This window comes from Astatotilapia calliptera, chromosome 3 (assembly GCF_900246225.1).
Source record: "Astatotilapia calliptera chromosome 3, fAstCal1.2, whole genome shotgun sequence".
Classification (NCBI taxonomy): Eukaryota; Metazoa; Chordata; class Actinopteri; order Cichliformes; family Cichlidae; genus Astatotilapia; species Astatotilapia calliptera.
In genome coordinates, this window is record NC_039304.1 from 44,196,136 (window position 1) to 44,204,639 (window position 8,504).

Genomic DNA, 8,504 nt, shown 5'->3' on the forward strand with positions numbered 1-8,504 from the left:
GGTCATTCCCGATGAGAATGCTTCCGTGGAAGGCTTCCACACTGTTCGGGCGGACAGGGACAGCATCGCTAGCGGTAAGCGTAAAGGAGGTGGGCTTGCTGTTTTAGTTAACAACCGGTGGTGTAACCCTGCCAACATAACAATCAAAGAAAGGATTTGTTGCCCGGACACTGAACTGTGTGCTGTTGGACTCAGGCCGTATTATTTACCCAGGGAATTCTCTCACGTCATCTTGGTGGCTGTTTATGTTCCCCCCTCTGCTAACCCCACAGCTGCATGTGACACTATCCACTCTGCCATAGCTCGGCTACAGACTCAGCACCCGAGTGCCTTTATTGTGATCTCGGGTGACTTCAACCATGTATCACTGGACAATACACTACCAACATTCAAACAATATGTGGACTGTCCCACCAGGGGAGAGAAAACTTTAGACTTACTGTATGCTAACGTCAAGGATGCATACAGCTCCTCCTCCCTCCCCCCACTTGGTAGGTCAGATCATAACCTGATTCACCTCACCCCCCGCTATGTGCCAATTGTGAGGAGGGAACCTGTGACCACCAGGACTGTTAGGAGGTGGTCAGAGGAGGCCTTAGCAGAACTACAGGGCTGTTTCGAGGTGACCGACTGGGAAACACTCTGTGAGCCTCACGCCGAGGACATCAATGGGCTTACTGAGTGTATCACAGACTACATAACTTTCTGCACCGACTCCATTGTTCCAGCTCAGACTGTTCATTGTTACCCAAATAACAAGCCGTGGGTGACTAAGGACATCAAAGCCCTCCTCAACAACAAGAAGAGGGCTTTCAGAGGGGGCAACAAAGAGGAGGTGAGGAAGGTCCAGGTGTTACTAAAGGACAAGATCAGAGAGGCTAAGGACAATTACAGGAGGAAGCTGGAGTGGAAACTCCAGCAGAACAGCATGAGAGAGGTGTGGAGGGGCATGAAGACCATCACTGGATTCAGGCCAACCAACAGCAGGGGAGCTGAGGGAGGTGAGAATAGAGCCGACGAGTTGAATCTGTTTTTCAATAGATTCGACACCACAGTGTCTGCTCCCACCCCCACAACCTCACCTGCAGTCAGCCTGGAATCCAGAGCCACACCACTGTGCCAGCCTCTCTCTTCACATGTTGCCTCCTGTGAGATTCCTGACACCCCTCCCCCACCCATCACCTTCACTCAATACCAGGTTGAGATGCAAATGAGGAGACTTCACTCAGGCAAGGCTGCTGGACCAGACGGAGTGAGTCCCCTTGTCCTCAAGGCCTGTGCCCCCCAGCTGTGTGGAGTCTTTCATAAACTGTTTATGCTGAGTCTGAGTCTGCAGAGGGTCCCGGTGATGTGGAAGACATCATGCCTCGTCCCTGTACCAAAGACGCCTCGTCCCAGTGGCCCCCAGGATTACAGGCCCGTGGCACTGACCTCCCACATCATGAAGACCCTGGAAAGGCTCATCCTGGACCAGCTGCGACCCATAGTAAGACCACATCTGGATCCCCTTCAGTTCGCTTATCAGCCTCGTCTCGGAACAGAGGACGCCATCATCTACCTGCTCAATCGTGTCTACACCCATCTGGACCAGCCGGCGAGCACTGTGAGGGTCATGTTTTTTGACTTTTCCAGTGCTTTCAACACCATCAGGCCGACCCTCCTGGGTGATAAGTTAGCAGCGATGCAGGTGGATGCTTCTCTGGTGTCCTGGATTGTTGATTACCTGACAGGAAGACCACAATATGTACGTCTCCCACAGTGTGTGTCTGACAAGGTGATTAGCAACACAGGGGCACCACAGGGGACTGTCCTCTCCCCCTTCCTCTTCACCCTCTACACCACAGACTTCAGCCACTGCACAGAGACCTGCCATCTTCAGAAGTTTTCTGATGACTCTGCGGTGGTTGGATGCATCAGCAGGGATGATGAGACAGAGTACCGGGCTGTGGTCGACTCCTTTGTCACGTGGTGTGAGCAGAATCATCTGCAGCTCAACGTGGCAAAGACCAAGGAACTGATCGTGGACTTCAGGAAGACCAGGAAACACTTGACCCCTGTTTCAATCCAGGGGGTCAGTGTTGACATTGTGGAGGACTATAAATACCTTGGAGTACACATTGACAATAAACTGGACTGGGCTAAAAACACCACAGCACTTTACAGGAAGGGCCAGAGTCGTCTCTATTTTTTGAGGCGACTGAGGTCCTTCAACATCTGCCAGAAAATGCTGAGGATTTTCTATGAGTCTGTGGTGGCCAGTGCGATCCTCTATGCTGTTGCATGCTGGGGGAGCAGGCTGAGGGTCGCAGATGCCAACAGACTTAATAAACTGATCTGTAAGGCCAGCAATGTTGTGGGGATGGAGCTGGACTCCCTCAAGGTGGTGTCGGAGAGGCGGATGCTGTCCAAGATAAAGACAATGTTGGATAACACCTCCCACCCACTCCATGACATGCTGGTCAGTCACAGGAGCTCGTTCAGTGAGAGACTGAGATTACCGAAAAGCACCACTGAACGACACAGGAAATCATTCCTGCCTGTGGCCATCTCCCTGTACAACGCATCCACTTAACACACTGTTTGCTGCTACAACTACACATGTTTCTTTTCCAAATATTTATTTATAAGTGACTTATGTATGTATGTATGTATATATATGTATATATTGTACTATTCTTAGTTAGCGTATTGTCTGTCTTGTCTTAATGTTGGTTTAAAATGGAGCACTGTAACAAAAAATAATTTCCCCCAGGGATCAATAAAGTATTCTGATTCTGATTCTGATTCTGATGACTACTGAAACCCTGAACCTTCCTTCCTCCAAAACATGGTCCTCCGAGCCGGAGTAGCGTTAGCGTCATGGATTCACAGCAGCCATTGACTGAAGATTTGAGACGTTCCGGTCATGATAGTCGACCTCTTGCCCACCTGCAGCAGTATGACGTTCAGTATCCTGGAAGTAGAAGTGCTCGATGTGATACAGAGAGTCAAACAGAATGCCAGCATAGTGACACAGACACACATGGGCTGCAGGATCCTGATGGGGAGTCAGGAAGACAACCAGAGACATCGCCTACTCCTTTACCCACCAATCAAGATGAGGTGATGAGGGAACTCCTGATGACAATGAGGGAGATTAGGCAACTCATGATTCAGTTATCTCCTCCCCATTCTCGCAGTTCCTCCAGATCTTCAATTCACATTGTCTCTGATGAAAGCAAATCCTCTGTTTGCAGTTTACAAGCCATTCCCCAAACACATCAGCAACATGAGCAGTTCCCAGTGATTGATCCAGCAACATGTCAATCACCCTCTCAGCCCCCCCCAGGTTAGCCGTCACTCTGGTGCAGTTCTGGCTGCTAGCCCTCCTTTCCCTAATTCAACAATATTAGATGCTGCAGTTCCTTCAAGTGGTTTGCCTAGACCAGTTTTTCCTACACCAGATGAGACTCCTTTTAATTTCCTGGCCACGCCACTGCAAGGTCCCCACCAGATTTCATGTGTTCAACCTGCTGTTCCTCTAGATGAAGACCCCACTCAACCTCTCGTTTGCATTCCAGAACCAAGGCAGCACCCTCCTTTAAAGCAGCAACCAGCTACATTTGATGGTTTGCATGCACAAAAACCTTCGGTACCCATTACTGCTAGTTCTAGTCACCCTGTTAGCACTAGAACACATGTGTATAAACTTGAGGGTCCTTCTTTCCCAGACCTTACCAGAGAAGATGAAATCCAGTATAGGCTGTTACGATTGGCCCTTACTAACCTGCTTGACCCTCATGAGACAGAGCATTTCAAATATCATGTCCTTCTTGATCACCTGAAAGTAGACAAAGCTAAACGGTTAGCTATTTCCTTTTCCTATGCTCCTGACCCATACACTCAAGCCATCAAAGCTCTTGATGAGCGTTATGGGCAACCAAGAGAGCTAGCATTGAAAGAGCTACGGAATATACTTGAGCTTCCTCCTATCAGAGCAGGTGATGGTCGGACTCTGGATTACTTTGCTCTTCGTGTGCAAGCTTTGGTTGGTTTGCTTAGCACTATGGGTGATCAAGGACGGACAGAAGTAAATTGTGGCTCCCATGTCGATCGCCTACTTGAAAAGTTGCCCGCAGAGCATTCCAGTCACTTCAAACGGCACATTTACAGGGAACAAGGAGATATGATGTATGACTTACCTTTGTTCTCATCCTGGTTGCAAATGGAATGCAAGTGTCAACCAAGAAAGGACAGTCCTGTTTCATCCTTTAACCAGCCACGACCTGCCCATAAGTACACCTCTCCACTCACAACAATATTACATGGGACAAATGCATCCGATCCTGTACAGGCAGCACAACCCATCATAATGACTAAGGCAAGATGTGCATATTGCTGCTCACCTGAACACCACATTAGCAAGTGCCCTGAGTTCATTAACAAGACAAAGGATGAGAAAATAAACTGGATAAAGAGAAACAAACGGTGTTGGCGTTGTGCTAGGACTCATCAGGCCGCAAAGTGTGACCTGAGGAAAGCATGTGCCACCTGTATGGGACTACATCTACAGATCCTATGTGAGGTGAATCAGAGACCTAGAACTGAAACTAATCCTGTAGTGAGGACACTGTACTTTGATAGACCTAGCGATTGTCCCAGTGTACTATTAAAGCTTGTGAAAGTGCTCCTGCGTAATGGCAAAAGAACCCTGGAAACATATGCAATACTTGATGATGGCTCCCAACGTACCATGCTTCTGACATCTGCAGCTAAGCATCTCCACCTAACTGGGAAAGCTGAAAAATTATCACTCAGAACTGTCCATCAAGAAGTTGAAACTATTCAAGGGTCTTGTGTAAGTTTCCAGATTTCTCCCATCGCACATCCAGAGAAAACTTACACAATAATAATAATGCCTTCGCTACAAGTCACTTAGCACTTTCAGACCACACCTACCCCGTATCCTCTCTTCAACGGAGATACAAGCATCTTCAAGGTATCCCATTAACCTTCATTAACAAAGCAGCTCCACTACTGCTCATAGGCTCTGATCATACCCACCTTATTACGCCTATTGCACCAGTTAGACATGGACCATTTGGATCTCCTGCAGCAGTCAAAACCCGCTTAGGATGGACACTCCAAGGTCCAATCACAGACTTCCAACCCCAGAGCAGTTCCACACATGCCCAATGTTTGTTCACATCTTCCAGTTCAGGTTCAGGAGAACCGCTCCAGCACATCCTTGTGTCCGCTGATGGCTCGGCTCTGAATTCATTCAGCCACCTCATACTCTACCATCAGCATTACCTATGTCGTCACCGGCAGTGCCACTATCACCAGTTCCACCGCCTGTGGCTGCCATTCCGCCAGTGGTCAGGGCGCTGCCTGCTCCTGCATCACCTGGTCCTGCCTCTGCCAAGCCCCGTACATTGCCCCCAGCACCTGCAAAACTGCCCAACGGTCTGCAGGTCTGGGCCTGCCGCTGCATCCCACGCGGTTGGCATTTGGACCTGCTTTGCCGCCACCGCTGGCTACATGGTCGGCCCCCTGAACTGTCTGGCCTGCATTGTCGACCTCTAGGTCGACCCCCTGAACCTATATTAGACCTGTAGCATGTCTGATTCCTCTGCCCCCGCTTTGTGAACATATTTCTCAGTAGAAATATGGGGGCGGCTGTTGTAAAGGCTCACCTTCTAGCACATTCACTTCACCAGATGCACCTTGTTTCTTTTCCTCACCTTTGATTGGGTGTGGTGCTTCGCCTTAATCGCACTCACCTGTCACTCATTATATAAGGACTGCAACCAGAGACATCGCCTACTCCTTTACCCACCAATCAAGATGAGGTGCGTGTTGTGCGCTCTGCTGAGAAGGTGATTGGCTGCAGACTCCCATCTCTGCAGGACCTGTACACCTCCAGGACACTGCGGCGTGCAGCTCGGATCTCAGCTGACCCTTCTCACCCTGGACACAGTATGTTTGATCTGCTCCCCTCAGGCAGGAGGCTCCGGTCCATTCGCACCAGAACCTCTCGCCATAAGAACAGTTTCTTCCCCTCTGCTGTTGGACACATGAACAATAACCGTATGACTGTTCCCACCACTAACACATGACCCTACGCTGTGTTCACTGCATCATTCCATGTTTGGCACTGATCACCACCTGCAGTCATGTATATATCTATCTACTTAGCACTTTTAATTCTTATTCTTGTTTTTTTTCTCATGTCTATTTAAGCGTTATTTATGACAGTATGTTTGCACTAAGCACCGCAGCAATTTCCTTTTTTTTTTTTTTGAATTCAACATTTTTATTTTGCAAATCTTCTCCTTTTCCCCCCTTTACACCAATGAACCTCAAAATGAGACTTCTCCACAATCAAAAATCCAAGGCATATTTTAAAACGTGAACTGATGACAGTCATGATCACATTTTAGTCTCCGCTACAATGAAAACAATGAACGGTGAGAATACACAAGAGGCTGTAGTCACTGTGACCTTTGTAATCCTGAGTGGTCACTTTGATATTGTGAATATTTATTTTTCTGCAATTCACTCACTCTAAACAAATTCCCTGATTCCTTCTTATTATTTTTGGCAAAATACCTATTGCCATGTTCTAACAAAAATGACAAATCAGCAAATGCACAAAAAGAAATGTGTATGGACACCGAAGATGAAGTACAAAAAACAAGGAACAGTTATTTACAAATGTAACAAGTTAACTGAGTACATAAAGTGTAAAACTGCAAAGCCTTCATATTTATACCCTTACATTTCAACTATATTTGTTTGATGCAAAAAAAACATTCATAAAACCATTCTTATGAGCTTCTGAAAAACTGTTATTGCTCCATTTCAAAAGTGCACAGCTTCAGTTTTGAAAATAAAATACAGACTTTTTTGTTCAGGTACAATTAATATTTTGCTGAAATGTTAGCTTTAACAGAAATTTTTCATGATGACCAAGAGCACGTCAGTTAGAGAGGTAATTTAACTGCAAGTGCCAAAAAGGAAAAAGTTATGCAAATAGTAATAACAACAACAACAACGCCACAATAAATAGCAGTAATACTTGGAAAGTCAAAGTGATAGAAAACTACTATGAACTAAAGACACCAACTAGTGTAGAAAGAGTGCTACCACAATATCAACAAAAATATAAACTTCTGTTTTTCCACCTTTTTAAGAAGTTATTCCTGAGATGTGTTCAAAAAAATAAAAATAAAAATATAGATTCTGTATAATATCACATTTTCAATCGAACATGCTACACAATTTATATGACAAAGAGCACCCTTTTCAGTAAAAAAAACAAAAAACAACAACAATAGAACATATGGAAATACAATGGGCACAGACCTAAACTGTGGAAGATGAATGGCAGTTTTGACTGGCAGTCAGCTTTAGGTTGAGCGCCACTCCAGGTCCGGGAGTCATGATCTGACTCCACATGTAATTTAAAGAAGGAAATAGGAACTGTGTATTTGCTACTTTGACTGGTCACAAGGTCAGAGGTCAAAGATACTCACAGTGGTCAGCATTTTGTAAACATATTCCCATCACCACAGAGCCTTTATCAGAACGCACAAAGAACAGGAAACCTCTCCCCTTCCAAAACAAGGTGTCACACACACAGCATAACACACAGTTTATTCTTTCCAATGATGCTTCCAAAAGTATCAATAAGTTTCATACACATTGCAACACAGTTTTACTTGGGGCATGTTGTTGCTTGTCTGCACACTCAAATGACCCATTCACTCCAAGCACCAATAAGTTTAGACTCTGTTATACTGAGTGCAGAGGCAGCAATTTCCTAATGTTGTAAACCTGCTCAACATTTGGCAATAAAACCCTTTCTGATTCCGATTTACTGTATAGCACTTTGGTCCTGTGCTGGGTATTTTAAAGTGCTTTATAAATAAAGATGGTTTGGATTGGATAAAATTAAATACATCTTGTTCTCTTAGACTTTATTATTGTGATCCAGTGGAACTCTTTTCCTGCTCCCTGTTATGGATCTCTGTGACTACAATAAAATTCCCTCCATCCATCACTGAACTGCACTGAAGTAAAACGTCATCCTAAACACTGCAGTACACCAAAGGACACCACTAATAAACACTGATTACACTCTGTTCTTCTTGCAGCAACAATTTTTTCTGCAGGTAACAATTTCCCATGTCACCCACAGCTGCAACTCAGCAGTAAGAATGTATTTGTCTCTATTCAAATGATGATTCAGTGAATTTGAATTATCCTGCAGCAGGAGAATGACCCCAAGCATACAGTCAAAGTCATTAAGAACTATCTTCAGTGTAGAGAAGAACAAGAAGTACTGGAAGTGATAGTACAGCCCACCACAGAACCCTGAACATCATCGAGTGTGTCTGGGTTTACATGAAGAGAGAGAAGGATGTGAGGAAGCTGGTAGGAACAACCTACCTTCAAAAACTGTGTGCAAGTGCACCTAGAAGAATTGATGCTGTTTTGAAGGCAAAAGGTGTTTACACCAC